This window comes from Contarinia nasturtii, unplaced genomic scaffold, assembly GCF_009176525.2.
Source record: "Contarinia nasturtii isolate CC-2019 unplaced genomic scaffold, AAFC_CNas_1.1 Cnas_scaffold_1240, whole genome shotgun sequence".
Classification (NCBI taxonomy): Eukaryota; Metazoa; Arthropoda; class Insecta; order Diptera; family Cecidomyiidae; genus Contarinia; species Contarinia nasturtii.
Genome location: NW_022198581.1, coordinates 6,198,927 through 6,223,730, shown reverse-complemented (window position 1 = coordinate 6,223,730; position 24,804 = coordinate 6,198,927). Strand labels below are relative to the sequence as shown.

Genomic DNA, 24,804 nt, shown 5'->3' with positions numbered 1-24,804 from the left:
AATTCTCGTGTTTCTCATTTCAAATTTATCTGTGTGTTTTTATTTGAATTTTTGCATATTATATTGTTCTGTTTTCATGTCACATCGTCAATGTGATCTCGTAAAGCCGTCGACCAGAATATTTGAATGAAACAAGCAGACGCACACCGATTGTCATTTCAATATAATGCGATGACACTCTCTCACACAAAGCAACTGAATGAAGAAAAAGCGCACGTTTTAATGATAGCAATTTCGCAAGTAATTAAAAATATGTTTGAAACAATTGACATTTTAAAAGTTTTCGATTTATATATAGTGTTGTATTGAGAAGGCTTGTCGGATTTCGTTTTTCGCTCGTTTTTATCTTGCAAATGACATAGTTTGAGATTTTTTTATATTTTCACGTAAAAGCACAAATTATTGATGGATTATTTGATGGCAAATTCAATGTGAGCATGAAAAGTGATACTGCAATGTAGAGGTCAAAAATGTGAATTCAACGTGATGTCGCAATGAAAGTCCACAACAATTTCAAATTATGGCATATGCAAGATGAAATACGAGAGAGAAACGAAATCCGACAAGCCTAGTATGGAACATTGGATTCAACTGAGAGATAGAGAGAGAAACGTGTAGAGTGATGAAGTGTTTCGCAAAAAATAATTCAACTGAATGGCAGTGGATTGTTGGTCGGACCCAGCTGCAGTTGGAACATTCTTAATCGCTGTATATCTGTATATGCTTCTATAGTATCGAAACGCTGTGACCACGAAAAAGTGAATACTGTCGTGTTTTTGATTTCGATATGGGATTGCAGAAAAAATGCGTTGAAATAATGTTTTTGAGCTGACAAAACATTGACGAATCATACAAAAAACATTGATTTAACAAATTTTTCCAGCAGTGCACTGGACCAGCTCGAAAAATTTGAATAAAATGTTTGTGAGTGGTGATCCCACTGGATTCATCGATCATTTATGTAGGATAAACAATAAGTCTAATTTCATCTAAAGTTTGAAAAAAAAAATTCGAAATATTTTTCGACATTTCTAAGAAGTATCTCGTTTAAAATTGTTTGATATAAATGAATAGCTTTGTTTCAACACCAATAGCGATAACAAAAATTTGACAATGTATACACAATGTACACGAACAATTATGTGGCGGCTCCTTTTCTATTCAAATGGAAAATGATAGTAAGTAGAACATTTTTCTAGTATATGTGGGATACATAGATGAATGCAAGACATTTAGAAATCGGTACGTGCTTCACATTCATTAAAAGCACTATAAACAAACGATAGCGGAGAAGAAAAGGGCAGCGAAAAAAAGCGATAGCATGAAAATAAAACTTCTAAAGCGCTTCCACTTAATGACACGGAAAAAAGAGCATCAACAACAACAAAAACAGTGCCAACCCACAAACAGACGAAGATGAAAAGAGAAAAATCACCACGTTATGTGCTTTATATTCTTGAGTTACTAGTCCATTGCTGGAAAATTGAATAGAATAACATATTTTTCTACATTGTTTTGTGGTTCTTCATCTGCTCAACTCTCTCTCTCTCTCTCTCTCTCTCTCTCTCTCTCTCTCTCTTTTTTTTTTTTTTCTATGTTTTCTCGTTCTACATAATTTCTCTCTTGTAATTCGCTATATTTTTCATTAGTTTGTTCAGTTGTTTTTATTCCGTCTTTCTCTCTCTCTCTCTCTCCCCTCCTCGTTCTATCTTTCTTTCTCTTACCCACTTTTTATTTGTTCGTTTTGCCGTTTTAATATTGATTTACTAGAAATTTAAAGCGTTCACTCTGCTGCAGAATCACTTGAGTATACATTGTACGATTAGCTTTTCGAAATGTATATATTTAATACGCTTGTGTACATTGGCCCGAAGGCATGACCAGATTCCAGTTCATTCATTTTTCTCATTCTTCATGTCGTTCATTTGTCCAGAATAATTTGCCAGCTCTCCATTCTCATATTCATTTCCATTTCAATTTTTATTCGCCTTTTTTCGTTGCCATTTTTTTTTGTATCGGCTACTGCTGCCAGCAACCAAGATGAGAATATACGTACTTTTGAATTCAGACCAAGACCATCAGTACACATTTAAATTTCCATTCAAATGGAGTGCGGGATTTTGGACAAACTTTCTACATTTGAATTTATTTTTTAAAAAAATCATTTTTTTAATGTCATTTGTTGTAAAAATAAAACAATTGAAAGAACATTTCAACAAAGAATCATACGAAAAGTCGGGGTTAATTGCGCTCACGTCCACATTTCACTCAAGCAAACCGAACACTTTTTTTATATTTTCATTGTTAAATGAAACAACTACCACCGCTACATGGTAGTACAGTTTTATATGGGAATCCGACTGTTTTCAAAACAGAAATTACGGACATTCTTCCTTGTAACCAGGCACTTAAAAAGCTATATGGATTAGGTGCATGAACTCATTAATATACAAGAGGGAGAAATTTCACACCATTTTTTTTAAATTTAAAGCCAAATACGATACAAATCAATATTTTATTGGAAAAACATTGAGTATATTTCAGGTGCTTTTTTGTAAACTTTTCTCGGGATTTAGGAAGAATTTTTTACGTTTTTCGAGAATTTTGGTTTACCGTACTAATCACAGTGCCAATCAACATTAATTGTTTTTAAATGGATTTTATTAAATCAGATTTTTTTTTTAAATAGTTTTGCATGGCAATAGCTGACAGAAGTTAATAGGTCGAGTTTTTGCATCATAATGCTTTGGAAATAATTTTTTTATTGTACGTTGTAGACGCACCTGGAAATTCCAAGAGATTGTTACCTTCCGAAACAGAGATTACTGTGTTTTCTCATATGGAATTCATATATGGATGTAATTTTTCAAGCTTGTTTCTGATAGATAACGTGGCTATTCTATTGGCAACTACATTGTTAAAGTATTCGACTACTCATGCTAACTGTGAATCTGAACGTTCTAAGGACATAAATTGGTGTCGATTATTATAAATTTTTTTTCGTCATTTGCTCTGGCTTTTGTGCATGTTTTTCGCACTTTTGCGCCTTGTTGCGTGTAACTAATTTTTTCTCACAAGTTGTTAGATTCAATGTTCGAATGTCCAAACAAAAGGAAATCATAATTCATTTTTTGTGTGCCATGCTCAATGTCAACAGAAATTAATTCTAATTAGAGAAAGGACATTGTTATTGTGCTTTGAAATTTTTGCCGTTGTGTTCAGTCTACAAGCCATCAATCAAAATTGCGATTTTTCACCAAAAAAAAAAGAACTGTAAAAGGAAAAATCCGTTAGTCATATGACACAATGATCGTGCAAAATAGGTCAAATGACAAAAACCAAGCGATTTCTATTTTCAATATAATCAATCAATCTAATTGAAATGAATTATTCTAATGGTTTTTTTTCTTGTTATTATTGTAGTTTTATGTATGTATATATTAAATTAAATTTGAATGGAATAAATTATCGTCAGCATAGTAAATGCTTGTGAGTGATTGAAAAGCGGTGGAATTTTTATAAATCGAGGGAAAAAACGGAATGCAATTCATATTCAGGTGAACAAAAGCTCTCCTGGTACAAACATACATTGTAAATTATAACTCGTAAGGCGAACATAAAGTAATGAATTAAAAAATACACAATTCAAATCGTTCGAATGATGTGACGCGATTCAAAAAGTCTACCTCCAGAAACAGAGAGAGAGAGAGAGAGAGAGAGAGAGAGAGAGAGAGAGAGAGAATCAACAACAATAACATCAACAAATGAGAAATGAAAATAAGTCGACTTCGCGTCAATCGAAGTGTGTTAAAGTGGAGCAAGAAACAATGAATTAATCAAACAGCATTCGTTTACGAGTTTTTCTCACAAAATAGAACACAACATGTACACACAACGGCTGAATGTACATTTAGAGTTCGCATATACGGTTTGAAGAGCCTAATGAATAATTCATTGTTCTATATGACATTTCTGTGTATATCTGGGCTTTGCCGTACAAACCGCATCATCAAGCATTTTAATAATCCTTCTGAAGCATTATGAGCACTAACATTTCATTTATCGTTTGTTTTCATTAGAGACTATTTAAGAAAGCAAAAAAAAACAACACCAACAAAGCAATACTTGTAACTGCATGCACATAAATTCATCGAATGAGTGAAAAAGGTGCATTATGCTGAAAAGTATAAGAACTTCGAGCACGGAATATGATTAAAACAGAAGAAAGAGAATGTGTGTGTGTGTATGGAAATCGTTTCTTTAATAAGTATATAAATGTGCTAAGTAAATTTTGGAAAATTTATCGAAACATGAAAAAGCAGGCTAAACGCATACAATCAACGGTCGATGTAATCGGGATATTGCTTCGTATACCCATTCAACTAGTGGCTGAAAGCGTAATTTAAACGAAACTAATTTTGAAAGTTGAAACTTTATTTGAATAATGAACCGAAAAGAGAAAGAGATACGATTTCATGCAAATACCTCCCAATGGTGTAAAAATCAACCAAGATAAGCATGATTTTTTTAAAAAAAAATTTCATTCTCTTGCACTTGCTATCTGATGCACACATCGAAATAAATGAGTGTCTATACTCCGTTCGTTGAAATAGTGGGGAGATTCAGTGTGTCCATTTCTTCTTTTATTAATATTGGTGTGTAAACGCTCATTTATTTTTCACTCTCGCTCCTTTTCTCTGTGCAATATGCATTGAATAATATCAGTATCATTTTGAAACATTTTTCGTTGCATTTAAATTAAATTCAGCCATTCTATGCATATGAATTGATGTCATTTGTGAATGAAAACGTATTTTATGCGATAAAAATTACGAAACAGAGGACAAGTTGAATATTGCCCGAAACTCAACACTTTCGCTTCATAATCAGTTTTTGTGTGGTTTGGTTTTTCTCTAGAAAATAAATTCATGTACACATGATGGTGTGTTTTTTTCAGTTATACTTCAAGAACAGTGCAGTTTTTCGATTTGATTTGACTACGTACCCCTTCATTCGCCTTTATTTCTACCCATATTTCTCGCATATATATTTAACCCAACTCATGTCACTTTTACTCAACCTATTTGTTGTTAGCTTGTGCGTATATGTGTAAGCGACAAATGAAAATATTCGGTTTCAAGTCACTCATTCTCGGTTGCGTTTGTTGTATATATAGCTCAAACTGATTGTCATTAAATTAATATGGATAGAAAAGCAAAAGCAACAAACAACCCAAAAACAAAATGCACATATATGTGCAACTGAGAATGGAAATGGCTTAAGGAATTTTACTTCCTGTTTTTTTTGCTGATGGGCATTTCAACCGAAGAGAGATGGAGATGAGATCTCTTGAGTCGTTTTCATTCTCAGCGTTACATATGTTGTTTAAATCTCCGGGTATTTTGTTTGCATATGTTCTTCGTTCATGTTCTTTTTTTGTTTGTTTGTTTTGTCGATGAAGAGAGAGAGAGAGAGAGACTGTTCGAGTGAGCGAGCACGATAAAGAAGAAATGGAAAGTTCACAGCCATGCAAATGGCGTAAAGTTTTGTTTACCACAATTTCTTCGTAAAACAAATATGCAAAGCCACCAAACACAAAAATCCCAATGTGTACAACGAAACGGATAATTTAGATTCTTGAAAAAGCCAAACCGAGCGAATATCTCTCATTCGCATAAACCAGCGTATATGCATTTGAAGTAATGTTCATAATTTTCAACAATACACATTACACACGCACATAATAACCAAGAAACAATATGAAAATGCATTTGAAGTGTCAGGTGCTTTGGTACGGTGTTTTTTTCGCTCTTATTCTCTTTCACTATTGACTATAAACATCGACTACCGCACTATACATACACACGGTTTGATCCTTATACGAGAAAGCGACAGAAAATAAGTTAATAGACGAAACAATTTAAATGGTGATACTGTTCGCTCATTAAATCATTTATAATGAATCCACATGAATCTTGAATGGGCCGCAGTGTATGCCTTTATATATATTCACACACATAATGGGAGCACTTGGAACTTTTCTTGCGACTACTATGTACATTAAACATTTATAATTTACTAGAATGCGTTTGGTACAATTTACAGGCTTTAGTGAATATTTAAACAATGTACAACATTTTAGTGATTAGTTTTGATCGACAATTGATGGAAATGGGACGATTTTTACCATTTGATAGAATTTCGACTGAAAGAGTACCAGACAAACAAGCGGCGAATTAGAAAGACTGATGCTAAGTAATATAAAGTGTTTTTTAAATGGCTTCTATTAAGTCAGTTTCAACTTTTGCTGACGGAAGTCAAAATTTACGTATGTCGAATTTTGCATCATGATGCCATTGTTTTATAAATTATTTTTCAGTTGTACAAACGCACCTAGAATGTTTTTTCGCGAAATACAGTAAATCAATGAATTTCATTTTAGTTGGTATTTTTGTTACCGAAATGAATAAATTGTTCTACAAACATAAATACAATGAAAATGTCATTCGGAAATAATAAAAAAAACTATATCAACAAAATGAAAGCTGGTGTTGCTGAAATTGGAGAAAAATGGGATGAGAATTCGTTATATTTTTATGAGCCATTTGATATATTTGCTGATATTGTAGTTTTTTTTATTTTTCTTCTTGGTGACCACTTGGCAAATGCAACCGACATGCTGAGAAAATCACAGATATTCATTTGTTATCCTTGGTGTCTTTTTCATTGAGAACGCTTTCTGCATCACTTTCCTCCGGCCATTCCGACCCATTTCGAAAACAAAAGAACGAGAACGCAAGTAGTGTGAGGATATGTTGCAAAAATTAACAAGTTGGAAAACTCAATTTAAGGTACGACATATTTGTAAAATCAACTTCATTGCACACAATACACACACACACACACACACACGCATACATGAAAAAGAACGAGCAATGACGAAGTCTTGTCGTAATTTTATGCGCTGTATGAATCACAAATCCAGTGTATTCATTTGAGAATTTGAAGTTTTGCGATGCGCCACTGCATTTACTTGCCATACTTTTCTTCTTTGTGCATTATGCACACACGAAATGCCGAAAGTTTATCCAGGTTTTTCTTCTCTATTTTCATCTATTTGAACGCATAAGACTGTGGATATGTATATAAAATTGTTAATAAAACAAATCAAATGCGCACAAAAATACAAAAAGAAGAAGAAGAATAAAATGAAACATATTGCGAACGCATTTTTATCGTTGCTGAGAAAAATGCACTAAATGCTATATAAGTTGTTGCTATCAATTTCTTTTTATTTTCGTTCTATCTTACACATTTTTTTTTCGGTTTTGTTCATTATTTTAGCTTTTAGTTTTCTGCTGCATTTTTCTTGTGGGAAATTGTGTCGAGATAGAGAGAAAAAAGAGAGGGTAATACATACGAGAATTCCAACGATGAAGAAATGGTTGCAAAAAGAGATAGAAAGCATTATCTTCATACATACACATCTTTTGGTTTTCGAGAATTTGTACAGAGTAACGGTAAAAGATCCAGAAAAAATTCTGACTTTTTTTAAAAGGTATATGATATAGATTAAGGTAGTGCGCAATGGTTTTACACAAAAATCGCAAGCCAAATAGATACTGACAAAAAAAGCTTTGAACATTACGACAACGATGATGAACAGACACAAAAAAGCGCCAGTTACAATACATTTCGAATCGATGTGACAGTGGATATACTTATACACAGAAAATCAGATGGTAAAGGAGAAACAGAATAAAAAACAAGAAGACAGCTCCAAAAAATATGCTGCAAAGCAAAAATCCGAAATGGAAATACTCGCGCATCGCACATAGAATACCAAGTGAAAAAGAAAAAAAGAAGAGACAAAAAATTTGTTTCAAAATCTACAGAAGATGTTTGAAATGTAACTTCTTTTACACTTCTTGCTGACTTGTTTCAATACGCGTTTTTCTCTATTTCCTTCTTTCTCTTTTTCTCTTTTTCTCTCTCTCGAAACAAGATTTGTTTAATATGGGCGTTGTGTGTTCACATTTTTGTGCACTTGTCAAACGACTAAAATGACAGCCAACATTGAAAACTATACAGTACACGCATACACACACACACGTATTCCACTTCATATCACTTATAAATAACGAACAGCTCGTTATATTTCGACTTTGATTGGTCTTGTTGCAAAGAAGTTTGAAAATATGTGGGAATCTTGACTTGAGTACATGTAAACACTGCGTTCGCATTTCATCAAAGCATAGGAAAAAAGAATATATAAAATAAAAGAACAAGCAACGGATCAACGTGAACTTCGTGTGAATACGCGCATGATGACGACGACGACGACGACTAGAGCAAAACTAAAAGAAACACGTCATTGAGAACTCTTGCATAACCTAATCTATTATGTCCTAAATGTGAAACGCGTCAAAAAAGAAATGAAAGAAAAAAAAATACCGAGAGAGCGAGAGAAAGCGAAATACTGTCCTCAACAGCTCTTGTTAATTGCCATTTCAAAATTGTAAATTTTTACTGTTAATTTACGCAATATACACTTTGACTAATTAAATGACACTGACTACTGTACACGGACATAGTGCAATCTAAACTATCTGAAATGATAATTTCCTTGACAAGAGTCAATTGTTGCAACACTTTAGGTGAGTTTGCAGCACCATTCAAAAGTGACTATCAACCAAATTCGGTAGATTTTAACGATATTCTGTTATAAACTCACTTGCTCCGTTTCAGTTCTCGCTCTCAAATTGAGAATTGCAATCTGTCTGTTTGTGTAAATGTGTTCGCTTTAGGTTTGTGTATGTATCCCTCGGCCTCGGCCTTATTCGATCGAAATGATAACATGAGCAAAGACAGAGTAAAAGACGAACCAAAAAGAAGGAATGCTGGGAGGGGAAGGTAGGTAGAAAAGAATAAAAACTAACAACATTGAGGTAAGCATTTGAGGGATAATGTTCCGAAATTAGAGAGTAAATTTTCCATCTATTTTCATCGGCTTTACTAATAGCCTTTTTGTACGTTTCACAAAACCAAACGACCTTTTACTATAAGTTTTCCACTTATTCAAACATTCATTTTCCTTTCTCGCCCACATTCGCTCTTCATAGCTTCATTTGTATTTTTTGGCCTTTGCACGTCACTCATCATCAAAGCTTTCTTTCTTAATTCATTCGGCCAACGGTCGCTCTTGAGCGATTCATTTACTTTGGTTAAAACATTAATAACAAATGGATTAGCACAAAAAAAAAACTATAAACGGTGACATTTTAAATGTGATATAATCCATAGATGTTTCATATCGCAATTCTTCTATCGAATTTCCCTGTGCGAGCCGGATGAAGAGCATTCAACTAAATGGCAAGATGAAATCTTTTACTAATGCTACTAAAGCGAAAATTACCGCCCAAATGTGACCACATAAACACCATGATTTATGGTGCATCGTTTGAAAGTCGACGAAAAATTTACACAAAAAAACGTAAGCACACACACACACACACCGCAAAACCATATCCGAGCTTCATTCGACACAAAAATTGTGCAATTACGTAGTGTTTTAAAATAAACCACTCACTAAATTGGATTATTATGTATTGCGATTGCAGTTTTGAGTAAAGTCGTTGTAAAAAGCTCTTGCCATTTCATATGTTGTGTGTGTATGTATGCCGGACTCAATGGAGCTTTCCATTTTGTGTTTTTAGCACCCTATCCACTTTCTCAATTCTCATCGGGGCATTAATAAAAAAAAGAGTGAAAACCGAAAAGGTGGAGAAAGAGTGAAAGGGAGAAGTGTGTTGATATTAAATACTTGCATATTTCAACGATAGTTTATCGTATCCTTAACACAGACCAAAGATATGAAAAACTTTTAATTTGATTATGCGCTAATTTTACCTTCTGCAATTTCTCATCTTTTCTCTCATTCTCACCTCTTTTTCATTTGCTTTGTACTCACGCTCTTTTTTTTGTCTCGTTTGGCTTGGTATGAATTTCCATCGCTATACGACATTCGCGAAAAATATATGTATTAAAGCAAACTTTGAAAACAAATTCAATCAAAAGGGATACAAAGCGCTAAGATTCTAACGAAAACAATTTTAACCAGTTTAACAACACAAGCGTTATGCTTTTTTTCTCTTCTCATTCTTCAAACAGCGTACGAAATGGATTTTGACGAAGAGTTTTTTTTTATTAGAGTATGCAACTTCGTCGAAAGTTCAGATGTTTCAAGCAAACACAGCTTGAAATGTCGAGAAATGAATCAAATTCAAAGAGAGAATGAAAAGAAACACCATCGAAATACACAATAGCCAAATCTTGCTTCGTACTTGTTTGAGTCCGGGATTTAGTCAAATAAATGTTTTTTTTTTTCACTCAATTTTTCCTCGTTTGTCGGTGTTGTTATTTACGAGAAACTTAACCAGGACTTTGAATGAAAAAAAAACGACAGCAAGTAACGCGAACGAAACACATGCTGTGAAGCACTTAGACAGTGCTAAAGTTAATTATATTTTTAAGAGTTTATGTGTCGCAGCAATTTGATGACGACAACGAGAACGATGCAAACGCAACAGCAACGTCCGCACATTCGGCATAATGGGCTACATAAATGCACATGAAATAAAAAAGGAGACAACCTTTATAAGTTCGCGCATTTATTTATGTACGTATTTTATGATAAACATAGTCGAGAACAGATGTTTGGATAACAGCTCACTTTTTTTCGCTCTCGCTTTTTTGACTGGCGCGCGCTCTCTCTCTCCTCCATAATTTAGAATGAAATAAACTGAATAAGAAGTAAAAACAACAACACAACAACGAACACTTTTGTCTTGTTGGGCCTGCATATTCATTTATTTATTTATTCATTTATTTCAGTTGCGTTTGTGTGTGTGTGTCGTCGTCGTCACAGTACCACAGTACTCAGAACAGAAGGAAGATGCAAAAAGAAGCGAGCTAAAAGAAAAACAAGACGAGACGAACAAAATGGGAAAGTGATCCGAAAAACCCTTTTCCGTTTGAGTAAACAACTAACGGTGTGCAGCATGCGAATATTGTACGACAATACCACAAACACTGAAAATGGTTAATGGCGTAAACGAAAATGGAGAGGTTAAAAGGAGCAACTATGGCAAACAGTGAAGAAAAATATTAGAGCATATATACATACACGCATGCATTGCATATAGAATGGCAAACACTGAAAAAAGTTAAAGACAAAATGAACCAAGTTAATGTTGAAATAAAAGGCACAAGTAACTGGAACAAGTTGATGCATAGAGCAACTATACCAAATATGTATATTATACAGTCATACACAAAAATAACAAACAAACCATATTCATCCGACCGGTCACAGTGTTTTTAATTCTATTTTTCGTAAAATGCATACTTTCCAGTCATGGGCAATTTTTGAACACACCATATTAACATATTGCATAAATACGATAGAAAACAAGCATATAATGCAGACGATATAACGATGTACTCTTCGACCTATTATATTCACCACACCAAATCCTCTAGCAAGCAACGTAATGTCTACAGGCCACACAACGACATTCGATCAAGTTGCAAAAACCAACAAAAAAAAACGCACACACATACTCACTCACACTTTTTACCGCTTTGAATCGTTGGCATTTAAATGAAGTGAATATTCAACACATCAAATACACATATTGTTTGGTTTTTCATTGCGTTTGAAAACGGTGATGATTTTTTGGTTATGCCCGAAACAGACACAATCTACAAAATGGAATGAGGGAGTCAAAAACATAAAAAAAAGTAAAAATAAACATTAAAAAGATTTGGTTTCTTTTTTAAAAGAACAACTCATTAAAATATGATATTGATTGAGATTGCGAGCACGGGAACGTAAGCACTTATACAGAACCATTTTAGTCCAGATTGATGATGAATAACATAATTTGTATGCAAAATACACACTGCGAACAATCAATTTTAAAGAATTAATTTGCAATCGATTCGCACGGCCCAGACTATATTCAGAAATCCAAACTAGCATGAAAAAACAATAGCATGAAAGTAAAAGATGGCTCACAGGCTCGTCATAATTTATAGCTGCAGCGTCTGCTGATAATATTGATGATGTTTTGTTGTAGACGAAGCTATTCGGTAGATGGATTTATGAGTGGATGGCGGCGAAGGGAGGAGGGAAAAGCTTTCGATTTATATGGAGTGAAAATGTCGAAATAGACCGACATGATTCGCTAACGATGGGCAATTAACATTAATTTAAAGAAATATACCACTTTCATTCGATTTGAACTATATAAATATTAATCAGTTTCAGATAGTACGGTTTCCTAATCGTTTTCCATATAAATGAAAGGGAAGAAAAAAAAAACTCGAACGTCCTTCGAATGGAATAACATAGAGATAGAGATATGGAAAAAGATAGAGATATTCAGATAAATTGAGCTACAAATTTCAATAATAAAAAATCGATTGAAAATCGTCGAAATAAGCGAAACTAGCCGAAGTAAACCTACATTCTCATACAACATCAAAAAAAAACCAACAGATTCATTGACCTTCACCGATTTTTCCATCCGCTATCCATTCGTATGCTACTATGAATCCTTTGATGCCTTTCTCTATCTCTCACACTCTATCTATCTCACTTTGTACAGTCGAGCATTGTGCGGCCCGTTGCACATGTTTATGCAGATTTTTGAAGGTTACACAATGCATATAGTACACTGAATAAACATGAATTTGAATTGACTTGTTCACATTTGTATTGCCATTTAAAAACACAATAACGAGAAAAGTCAAAAATACAAACAGACATTGAACTGTCTTTCGTAACCCGATGACAAACATTTTTTTCGTTTTTTTTTTTAATTAACGACAATAATAAATTATAACGTTTCTTTGGGCACGCCTTTCGCGTCAAAAGAGTCGACACTGGTGAAACCAATGAAGTTCAAGTGAATGGAAAATGTAGAGCAAAACAAAGCGGAGAGAATGTATATTTTATGTTCTGAATCTGAATAAGCCAATTTGTATGAAATTCATGGTGAAACTAGTAACCTGCATCGATTTCACATTTTCAATAGTGTATAATAAATCCATTTTGTATGTTTAGATTATTATCAAATTTTTGATTTTCATTTCATTTCGATTTTCATTTCGTTCCATGAATGTTATATTGTAAATAAGTGGTCGTCCACCAAAGATAATTCATTGTCTTAGCCAAAACCATTTGTTAATTCACATTGGTTTTGTTTGATTTTCGCCAGAGCGAATTTAATCGAATTTGTTTTATTATTGCTCTTCTTCACAACGAAATGAAGATTCTTTGCCAAAACCAGTGAACATGGTTTTCCGTATATTTTGTATCAGCAGCTGTAGACAGAAACACTTGAAACGTGTATATTGTTCATTGCGATTTTTTTCTTTGGTTTTTTTTTTGTTCAAAATAAAAAGTGAAATCCATTGCTTGGCTTCCATGTGCTACCACAGTACACACGTGCACGAATGAATAATTTAAAGCGATAAAAATCGATGAATTTTATTTAGTGCAATGCCGAAAGCAGATTTATTTTCCACTTCATTATCACAATACACAATCAGAAAAGCATTATAGACTTACCGTTTGCACACAATATTGTTTTCATTTTGTTGTTGTTGTTGTTTTTTTTCATGTGTATTTCTCTGAAAAAAGGAAAATAAAAGTAGTTAGGTCATTGAGCGTGTTATAATAAAAAAAAGTTTAGCGAAAATAAATCGAGTACATACATATACGTATAACATAGAAATACATCAACATATGCAAAATATAAAATGAAACTTATTGAATTAATTGTCGGAATGAAATAACAATTTTTACGTTGTGTAAAAAAAGGGTCAACACTCCGAATAAAAATAACAATGGCAACAACATCAACTAGCACTGAATTAATGAGCATAGTTGTGAAACTTTTTTTTTGTTGAGTATGTGCGCGTGCGGACGATACTATTCATCCATTGCGAATCGATTTCTCTTATTTGACACGCAAATTCATTGCTGCATGATAATCACACAAAATGTGTGACGCCCAAACGGAATGCTTGTATTCATATACTTGCTTAATGCTTACACTTCTCCCTTTTTTTAGGTATCACCTAGGTGTTTCTCTACAATCCATATTCACATTCGGATTGTTCATTTATTAAAAAAAAAGCATTAAAATTATTATCGGAAAAATAGTGGCAGCAAGTGTGTGTGTGTGTATTTGGACAAAAAGTCCGAAAATTAATTTTGTTAAGCACAATTCGTGCTTTTTTCACTTAATGTTTGTACATCCATGCATTAAAATGCAATTCATTCGGGCCAAAATTGTATTTATCATAAATTAAACGATTTGCATTTTTGCTTATAACTCTTCAGGCAAAAATGCATTTAACCAGAAACATGTATCGTTTGAAAATAAAACACGTCTCATTTTGTCGAATCGAATACTTTTAAAATGTACAATGTGTTTTTTTCTTCAAATGCAAACCCAAAAATGTAATACATGAAATCAGTATGTGTACGACTGCTGTTACATTTGTTAAGGAGAAAGTGCAGAGAGAAACATGGCTGAAAGTAAAACGTCTCTGGCAGACCAACAATTTATATAATTTAATAAAATCGCACAAGTTGCAACATTTCGGTGGTGACATTGTTTGAGATTTGATTTTGAGCTAGGGGTTTTGAATACCATGTGTTTTGAGAATAATTTGCATATATTCTCTGCGAATATTCGACAAATGCATTCAATGCACAATTGGTAAAATATGCAAAGTGAAAATATTAAATTGGTATCTTTTTTTTTGAAACATTGAGCCGCATTATGCGTTTGTTCTGCGAATATTTTCGGAACACATACATTTTTCTCCAGAATCATCGTATGATATAAATGCGCGAATAGATAATTTCCCCTAGATTTTGAGCGTATATTCACAAGAATCAGAGAAGGTTAGTGTAGAGATATTTCACTGAAGAAAACATTTCACTGAGAAACTTATTGAAATTAATGAATAAAGTAAAATTGAAGTTGCATAGCATTCTCATCAAAATTTCGATGCACTCTATTGCGAAATTAATGTATTCAGGAATGCCGAAACAAAAACTTTCTTTTCTTGAATCGGCCCGCCCTATTGTGTGTGTGCTTTTCGTTTCAAGACTACACAGTGTAGAGAAGAAAAAAAAGTAGTACGGGAACATTGGGTTCGACTGAATTGACTTTTGTGCAATGTTCATATGTGAACACGGCCAAACTAACAAAATCGACATGAAATTATAGTGAGTTTTTGTAGTGCACCCCCACTGCTCAAATGTCAAATACAACTAATGATTTCATTCAACCGAAACGTTTTCAAAAACCATGAATAAAATAATTGCGTTCAAAACGAGCGTTCAATTCAGATAACAATTATCTTTTTTCGTCGGAGAATTTGAAGACAGAGAAAGAAAAAGAAAATATGTGTAAATCGAAAAAAAATCAAATGTCCATGTTAAAAAGTGAGAAAATGCCCGAAAAAAGTTCCAAAACAATATTCAGACGACAGCTAAACATATGAAGATTGACATTACACGCAGGGAATAACGAAAAACGAGAGAACAGAGAAAAGGCGTAAATAAGCAACAGCCAACATATGAAAAAAAACGAGCTTTTCGTGCTTTTTTTGTGTAATAAGGATAAGGAATTTATGGCCAACACGAAGTTCAGCGAGCAAGTAATCTTCAGCCGAAATAAATACTGTTTATTTATTTAAGTGAAATGCCTGTTGTTGCGGTTGAGCTGAAGCATTTTGGAAATCCAAATCCACACGGAATATTTCAAATGAATAAAACGCATTCTCTAGACTTTGTGAAGAAGTAGCAACAGCAGCAGTAACGATGGTACAACACCAAACACCAGCTATAATACCAACGATAACGATAACGATAAACAATAATATCATTTGACAATCAACGACAACAAACAATGGAATGGTTATTGTTTTGGGCTTGAATAACAAACCATTGCGACAAAATTGTGAGAAAGAGAGAGAGAGCGAATTCACATGAATTTGAACGCTCGTACATCAATTGAAATGATTGAAACAAAATGGCAAAAGACATAAAAAATGAGCAAAAGAATAAAGCAACGATGAAAACTTCGGATAAAAGAGCCGGATGTCAGCGTCTCGAATGCTGTTGCGACGAGTGCACATCATGTCATTAGAAACGGTGTGACGAAACAAATGGTAATAATAATCATATAAAAGTAGAGAGAAGCATGGCACACAGAACACAAACACTCATTGCCAATGTCGATGTTGTGATAATAAATCCGATACACATTCGTTTGTATTGTTCTTTCTCTTGCGTTTATTTTCTGTCCGTTTTTTTTTCTTCTTCCGTTTCATCAATTGTGTGCGATGACATTTGGCAATCAACAAAAGATTCTAAACAACTTGGATACATTCAATGTCGGTCCAATCGTCAGAAATGGGTAGACAGTGTCTCTACTAGACACATAACATTTTTGAATGCGATTTTTTCAGAAGATTATGTGAAAAAAAAGAGCAACCAAAGATGGAGAGACTGTTTGAGCTAATTATAATAACAGTAATAAAACTGAAAGGGACATATAAATCGTCCTAGATTTGATCGGCTACATTAACTGTTTGCACACATGAAAACATCCATTTTGTCAAATCGTGTATTTCGATGTTGCCAAGCATTTTGGTAAAATATGGCATACACACACAATGATTATGTATGCAACAGCTGCATAAATGTGTACCCTTTTTTTATATTTGTACAATGCTCATACGCTGCATTTGATTTTCGCTTTCGATTTGTTAATGCAAAGCACACATTGTTGAAGTCGTGTCGCTGTCGCCAATGTATAAAAAGAAACCATACCACACCATGACCCGAACGTTTGAATAGGGATTTTTTTTTGTATTTTATCCATAGACATTATATCGCTTTGTGTTCGTCATTTGAGTTGTAAATTCTATTTTTATCCATGTTGTTGACGCTTTTTTTTCGCTGTAGCAAACGTTTCATTCTATTTTCTATCTATATTTTGCTGTAAATGCAACCGAAAATTGTGTGTGCGCTTTTTTCATATGTGCGTTTTATATATGCTGTTGTTGTGGTATTCCTTTTGATCTGTATTAAAAGGATTATGTCATCAAAATCAAAATAAATTCTCAACAACTGCGAATGAACCTTTGCGCTCAATTTCTCCAGTCTAGACAAAATAAACCGAACACACACGCGCGCACACTCACAAGAAGAAGAGAGAGGAAAAAAAACAAGAACCATCATCACGCTATCCTTTCGCGAATAGATAGACACAATATATTGAATTGACTTTTATTGATTTGGAAACGGCAAAAACCGACGAAAAAGCATTTCGACTTAGGATCCGTGATAATAAACGGACAAAATCCACAATAATCGTACATCATTCGAAACGCTCAAATATAACTTTATCATAAAACTTGTCTGTTTATCGGTTGGCGTTAGAGTCATTTATCGCGCTTACAATGGTAGCACCAATAGCATTGAAGATGATGCTCATTGTAAGTGGCATACAGGCGACCTTACACATATACCCACACACAGTACAAATACTAACTCACATTTGTCATACAACCAAGGCTCAATAAAACCACAGTTTTATATCACTCTTGTAACACAAATAAAAACCATAATCATGAGTTAACTAAAAAGAATTAAGAAGTTGAACCAGTATATCGTACGTATAATATATAGGTAATATATGGTTTTGCAGATGCAGGTGCGCTATATTATGGTTGTTGTTTTTCTTTGCAGCAGAATTGTATGAGTGAAAAGAACGAAGAAAGACGTAAAAAAGAGAGAGAGAACGAGCGAGTATGATGCTTTCGCAATGCTCCAAGATTGAGTTCAACTGGGCCACAATAAAAAAAAGTCTTGATGTGCATTTTTTTAGTATGTTTTGTCATTCCGTGGTATTTGTTTTTGCTTATGGTTGCTTTCATTCGCGATAATATATCCAATGTGCTATAGTCTGGGCGAATTGTCCATGATTTTGTAGTTTGTTCTTATCATGGTTTATATTTGCACTATCTCTCGTCTCTCTTTTCTCTGTGTCCGATGGACTATTCTGCTGTGTGCATCGGATATGTATCACTCCATAAACACGATTTATTTGAGTATGTTGTGTACACCAGCTCCTATTTATATACCATATTCATTCTACTTTACCTTTAGCTTTTACTTAACATCATATTCTCTCATCAAACATATACATTCATTCTCTGCATTTACAATTTATACATCTCTCTGGATCTCTCTCTTTTCTCGTTTTCTCTCTGGAAAAAAAGTCATCGGCCCCATAATATATATCGACGTATTTGCATAAATTAAACATATATGTTTTATTTTACTGCTCTGAAAACATAATTCATGAAATTGACGAGCTCAAAATTTATGCACATTCAATAACACAATCGATTTCTCTATATCTCTTTCATTTTCTCCTTCTGTGCGCACGGTCTGATTTTATTTGTGATTGCAATATGAGTTATGTAAATTGACAAAAAAATATGAATCGTCTAGTGTTTGCAGCTTATATGCATTGTGTATGTGTATGTGTCTGTGTGTGCTATCACTTTTCTCAATCATCAACAACAAATTTGAGCGAAATGTATAAACTGTAAGTTATTACGAAGAGCGTGTGCGATACGCGCATTTACTTGTTCGAACTGTTTGGTTAGCGCGGATGTTATTATCATAAAAGCTTGAGCTTTTCGCGATTTTTTCATATATACACATATATTCAATGATATAATGGTGGTTTCACGTAATTTCCATAAACAATGCGATACCGTAAAACGGGGGACACTCGACACTCCAAATTGCAAAGTAGATGGAACGACGACGACGATGACGTTGACACTCATATGTCATGAATGCGGTGATGGTGTGTGTGTTTGTTGCTATGCGTGGCTTGATTTTTGTGTGTAGGCCGTGCACGCACTACATTGTTTTGATTTAACGGAAGAAAAAAAAATGAACGCCGAAATAAAAACAAAATCCGTGAATTTGACAACGAAGAACCACAAGAAAAAAATATTAAGCAATACATAATTTTCCTTGTTAAATGTTATGTTTCGGTGGTGGTGGGGGGATGGATGTACGGGTGCTAAATCATGAATCGTAAACGAAACATAACATTATCTTTTACTCATCTTTTGTATTCTCGTTGTTCGTAGAGGGTGTTTTCCTTTTCGGATACAATTAGAGTGAACGTTGTATACCTTCTTCCGGTTTTCATGAACGACTTTTTTTTTGTGTTCATACAAAGAATACTGAAAACCGCACGACATTTTTAATATATCCATTATTCGGCTATCTACCGTCATCAACATTGTTAAATTCGCTGTGCCTATGTAATTAAACTTGGATTTACTCGTTTGTCGTTTCGTTTCATCGCAAAAATTGTCACAGAAGATTTGTGGTGGTGCTCACTGTTTACGGAATCAGACCGAAATTCATTGTTTCTGTGCTTCATTCAATGAAAAATTTAATAGGCGTTAAGCTGTGGGGGATGGACGATGTTGCCGTTGAAAAATACGAAATCATACGAAATTCATTGCTAAACAATGACCTAAACAAGATTCATCTGTTTCACTTCTCTTTTTTTTCGAGTGAAATGAAATGTGTGCGGTGTGCGACTATCCAGACGAATATTGCCTTCGGTATAACAATATTCACATTGCATCATGTATTTGTATGTGTGCTAATGCGTATATGTGAATCAACTTTAACAGGTTGATAGGTTTTGTTTCACTTCATCAGCCAGATTTGCCAAGAGAGAGAGAGAGAGAGCGAGAGAGAGAGAGAGAACATGTTTGCCATCGCATAACGTATTTACGATGAGTGAATTTCCCGCTTAGCACACAATCGCATAATTCACATAATCCCAAAGCGATTTAAAAACCAATTCGATAAAGATGTTCGCTAAACAAGGCAAACAAAAATGTATGGCGAAAAACATGATACAATGAACAAGAACCATAATCAACCCGGTTTTGTCAGCCTTGTGTAGCGGCAAGCAAAAACGAAATGTGAAGCCAATGCCAAAATATATCAGCAAAAATGAAAATGAATATGTGAAATTGGCTCATGTGAAATGCAATGCGTGCTTCACGGCAACACAATCACGTCTTCCATAAGAAACATGAAACTCAACAGCTCCGAGACACAAAAACACACACACACATTCGCAATACATTTCTTTTCCGCGTTGTTCCCCATTTTGATTTGGACTTGAAAAAGTCGAGCAGAAAAATAAATTTTAAATCTGTTTATATTTATCGAACATGTAGTAGATTCGTCTTGTTTTCTGGTGTGCTTTTTTTGCTACACACAGTTTTCAGCAGGAAAAAAAAATGGTTTTGCAAAACACGCAATCTGTCACGCATATAAAATGCGCGAGAGACAAGCATAACAGAATATTTTTTTTATTGAAGAGAATTATGAAGAGAGATAAAGGAATTCATGGTGTACAACACGAACACGAAAATAAAATCAACAAATACAAGAATCGTTTACAGCGGCAGACAAAAACGCTTACAAAGGCTTATCACGAAAAGGAAGCTCTAGAGCGCACTTCAGTGAATGTTTGGTGTTTCATACAATATGCTAGACAAAAAAAAAAAAAAAAACATTTTCCAGTGTGGTTCTGAATTCGGTTTTTGTTACATGAATACACACCAAATTATGTGTGTTCTATGCCAAGATTTTGTAAACCACCAATTTACAGCGGTATTTACTTCGATGTCTGGCGAAATTCCTAGCTCAACCGAATATCCAAGTAAATTCAGAAATATGTCTATAACTTTGCAAAATGCATTGAACAAGTTGTCGAAATACGCTGAAAACTGATATTTTACGATGATAGGAAAATGAGGTATTATTTAAATTATCTTACTTTCAAGTAGCGGTGTTCATTTGCAAATATAAAATATTCAATTATAAGAGAAGAGCTCAAATAACACCGCGGTACACATGATATTGTTCTAACTCAATTGGGACAAATTGCAATAGAGAGAATCCAATATACAGTATTTATGTCGATATATGAAAATCCCAAGGAAAAAACCACAAACTAAATGCATGAGAGCACATCAAATGAGATCGCCAAAAACTTTTGAAATGAACGGCATTAGATTTAAAATGCAACCCACAACCAAACACATGAATCGTATGAAAACAGTGATAAAAATATTTATGATGTATTTGTGTCGAATAAGGGCCGAATGAGTGGAAGTTAATGATGAAAAAGGAACATGCTTTGGCAACAATGGTTCGAAACAATCAGAAAAGTTTATTTATGATTTTAATTTTGTGTGTGTGTGTGGGAGTGTCAGTAGAAATCAACTCACAGAGAATTAACCAAGTCATTTTGAATGGTAACATTAAATCACGTTTTCGGTGTGTGTTTTTTCGCTGAATTTTATCGGTCTTTTACAGTGCAAATGAGGTGATCCACAAGTGCATGCTCAACTCGCAAAAGTGTTTTGGGCTGTATCATATCAAAGCCATAATTCCCTTACGGAAAACTTATTTGCGCATGGATAAAACGAGGCTTTTTATGACTGAGAAAAAAAGAAAAAAAAAAACACCACGAAAAATTTGGCTTTTTGGTCAAGACGACGATGATGATGATGAATGCAGTGAATATCGCCGCAGAAAAGAAAAAAACTAAAGAACTTCAGATTTGGCCTATGTGAATTATATAATTTTGTGGTTTTTTTATTAGGTTCCATTTAAAGTAGACGATGAATTTCCTTAAAAAGCCATTTGCATAGTAAATGTGCACGAAAAGCGTGAAATTCAAACAAATTTCATTTATACAGTAGTATATTGTAGCACATTTGCCTTTATTAATACGAGGAACAGAAGGTGGAAACAAAAAGAACGAATGGGAGAAAGTGTGAGTTAGAAGTGCTATTACCAAGGACTAGACGAAATACAAAAGAAATAGAGAGAGAGAACGAGGAGGAATGAAACACGTTTGAATATGCCATCATAGTAGAAGAAATCCGAAGAGAAATATTACTTGACATCGAAAATGCTAATTGGATTTACTCACGAAATCAAATTGCTCAAAGTGAACTCTGTACTAAGTTACAAATTTTCCAAATGACAGAATATGACTAGTACAACATAGTTCATGCACATTGCACATAGACTGGTCAAAATAATGCATTCGACATGGTCGACATAATGTTTTGTATGCATTTACTATCAATTATGACCAGATATGCTTTTGAATTTCACATATATTTCAAATGACCTCTATGAATAAAGACAAAAACGTAATTTCCTAGAACTTTTCGCTTGTTTAAAATTTATGCTCCATAAAGCAGAATGGTCGGTTCTTTTATAGAAAAAAATCTTTTTTTTTTTCTCTTTGGTCCTTTTCATTTCTTAAGAGACCTTTCTTTTAAACGAACCCAAAACTATCTACATGTTTCACTCGAAGCATTGAAACAAATTGTGTGCAAGAACCATTAATAAAGGCGAAAATTTAAATGGAAGTTAGAACAGTTATGGTGTTTTTTGGGAAATTAATTGAAGTAGACACATAAGTAATATCGTATTGATTGAAATTTGATTGGTCACAGATTAACATTTTGAAAATGTCATTTCATGTTCATTGTACAAAAAGCCATAGACAGACCACTGATTGATTTTTGACAGAAATTTTCATTTCAACAGGCGCACATACCAAACAATGCACGTTCAATATTAACATTAATTAATTTCATTGGTTATAATCAATCTTATTTTTCTTGCTCGGTTTCTCACTGTTGCATATTGACAGCAAATTATTGTAATTTGATTTGGTGAAAATTACTTCAGGGCAAATTCAGATGATGATGTATGTTCAACTTGTGAACTCATGTCAAATATGAACTTATAATAATTATAATTTGATTTCTGTTTTTGTGTTGACAATGGCCTTTAGTGTTTGTTTTAAAATTAAATTCGATGTTTTACAGTGAAGAAAGTTTTAAACAAATACTCTCAATAATGATGTATTATTACATACAAAATAACAACAATAATACCACAAATTGCGTTTAAAATATTGCAAATGAAGTTACTTTAATTTGAATTTATTCGAATGAAACAACTGGCACCGAAAACGAATTAACAAAATAACAACAACAACAACAACTTTATGAAGTACGATATATCGACGGCAGTGTGCCGATGGTGAAAGATTTCACTCGGTTCCACAGCCATTTCGTTCGCTTGCGATTGTGTTGCTTTTGTAACAAAGTTAAATAATTTCAAGAGCAAACAAAATAAGCATAGCATTAGCGAAAAAGTACAAAACTCCGACGAAAGTCGCAGACTATTGAAACTTTCAAGGAAATTTCTACATATTGATTGTATTTATGCTAGGCAATACAAAGCATTCTTTTTATATTTAAAAAAAAACAACGCAACCCCAGAATTGAAAGCAAATTTTCAATTGCGACGTTGTTTAACCACATTTCTCTTCCGTTTTGTTTGGCAATAACAAATGTGACTATACAACAATCAAAATCAATTAAATGTTATATACGGAAGAGCCAACACAAAGGGAAAAGTGAATGTAATGAAATTGTGTGAAATAAATAGAGAGCGAGAGAGAAGACAGTGGAGCGAACGCTGTCAATTACCGACAGCGAATTACGAAAAATAAAGGCCCAAAATCTGAATGTACATTGCATATGCGTGTTTACAGGCATCATTAAATGAATTGAAAAAGTTTCACACAATTTTGAATCGTTCGTTTCTCACTGGAAAATAAAATGCACGCAAGTATAATATGTTCGAATCCATTTTGGTAATTTGTATGTGAATTCTATCTCTTTGTGTGCATATATTTTTTGTTCTCTTTTCCTTCGATATTTTTCTCGCTGTTTCTATCATGCTCTTAGTTGTTTTCTGATGAATCATAAAATGAGCGGTCAGAAAAAATTTGTATCTCCACTTGTCACATTGAATCGCGTTTGACATGTGTTATTCAATAAACATACACCGAGTATGTACGATTGAGAAAAGAAAGAACAACTTTGACGACTGAAACTTAAATAAATACAAAGATTGATGAAGATGGCCAAAATGGTGGACGTAACGAGTCGAAAGCTGCTCGAATGCTACACTTTGAACTGTTCTCATGTGTGAGCAAAGCCTTAGAGAAACCGCATAGAGACTATAAACCGATTATTTTTCTACTTGAGTTTGTAGTATCTAATTTATCAAATGAAAATGTCAAGCGCAAAAAGTGTGCATTTTTATTCATGCTTTTGCCACCGCATATCTTCATTGCTAATAGAATGAAATTGGTAAAATTAAATTGATGAACTCATGGTTCAAGTATGTTTCTTCGAACTTCATAGCGTCGATTGAAAAATGCATTCACTTCACATTCCGTCCAATACATAATAAATAAATAATGTTGTAATCTAATCACGTTTCAATACTTTTAACGTGTCGTTGGCATAAGAAGTAAGATATTTATAGAATATCAAATGATAATGACGAAATCAATTAGTTTGGATGGATGTAAATCAACCACGACATCGTTCCATCATTTTCACATTACCGCACAATTTCTAACAGTGAAAATGAACAACAACAACAAGAAAAAAACCCTCCATCATTGAATTCGTAATGATGAGCTTTTCGGTGATGGAATTGATTTTTTGTGTGTTTTGTGCTTTTCATGTATTGCGTTACTTTGGCGG

General features: G+C 33.7%; 1 protein-coding gene across 1 annotated transcript in view; it reads right to left on the bottom strand.

Moving 5' to 3' along the window:
- LOC116345078 (heparan sulfate glucosamine 3-O-sulfotransferase 5) overlaps nucleotides 1-24,804 on the bottom strand; it is a 77,193-nt gene that overhangs the window by 34,830 nt on the left and 17,559 nt on the right. The window contains exon 2 of the mRNA XM_031774124.1: nucleotides 13,637-13,698. The gene's annotated coding sequence lies outside the window, so the exon portion shown is untranslated. The remainder of the gene's footprint in view (nucleotides 1-13,636; nucleotides 13,699-24,804) is intronic.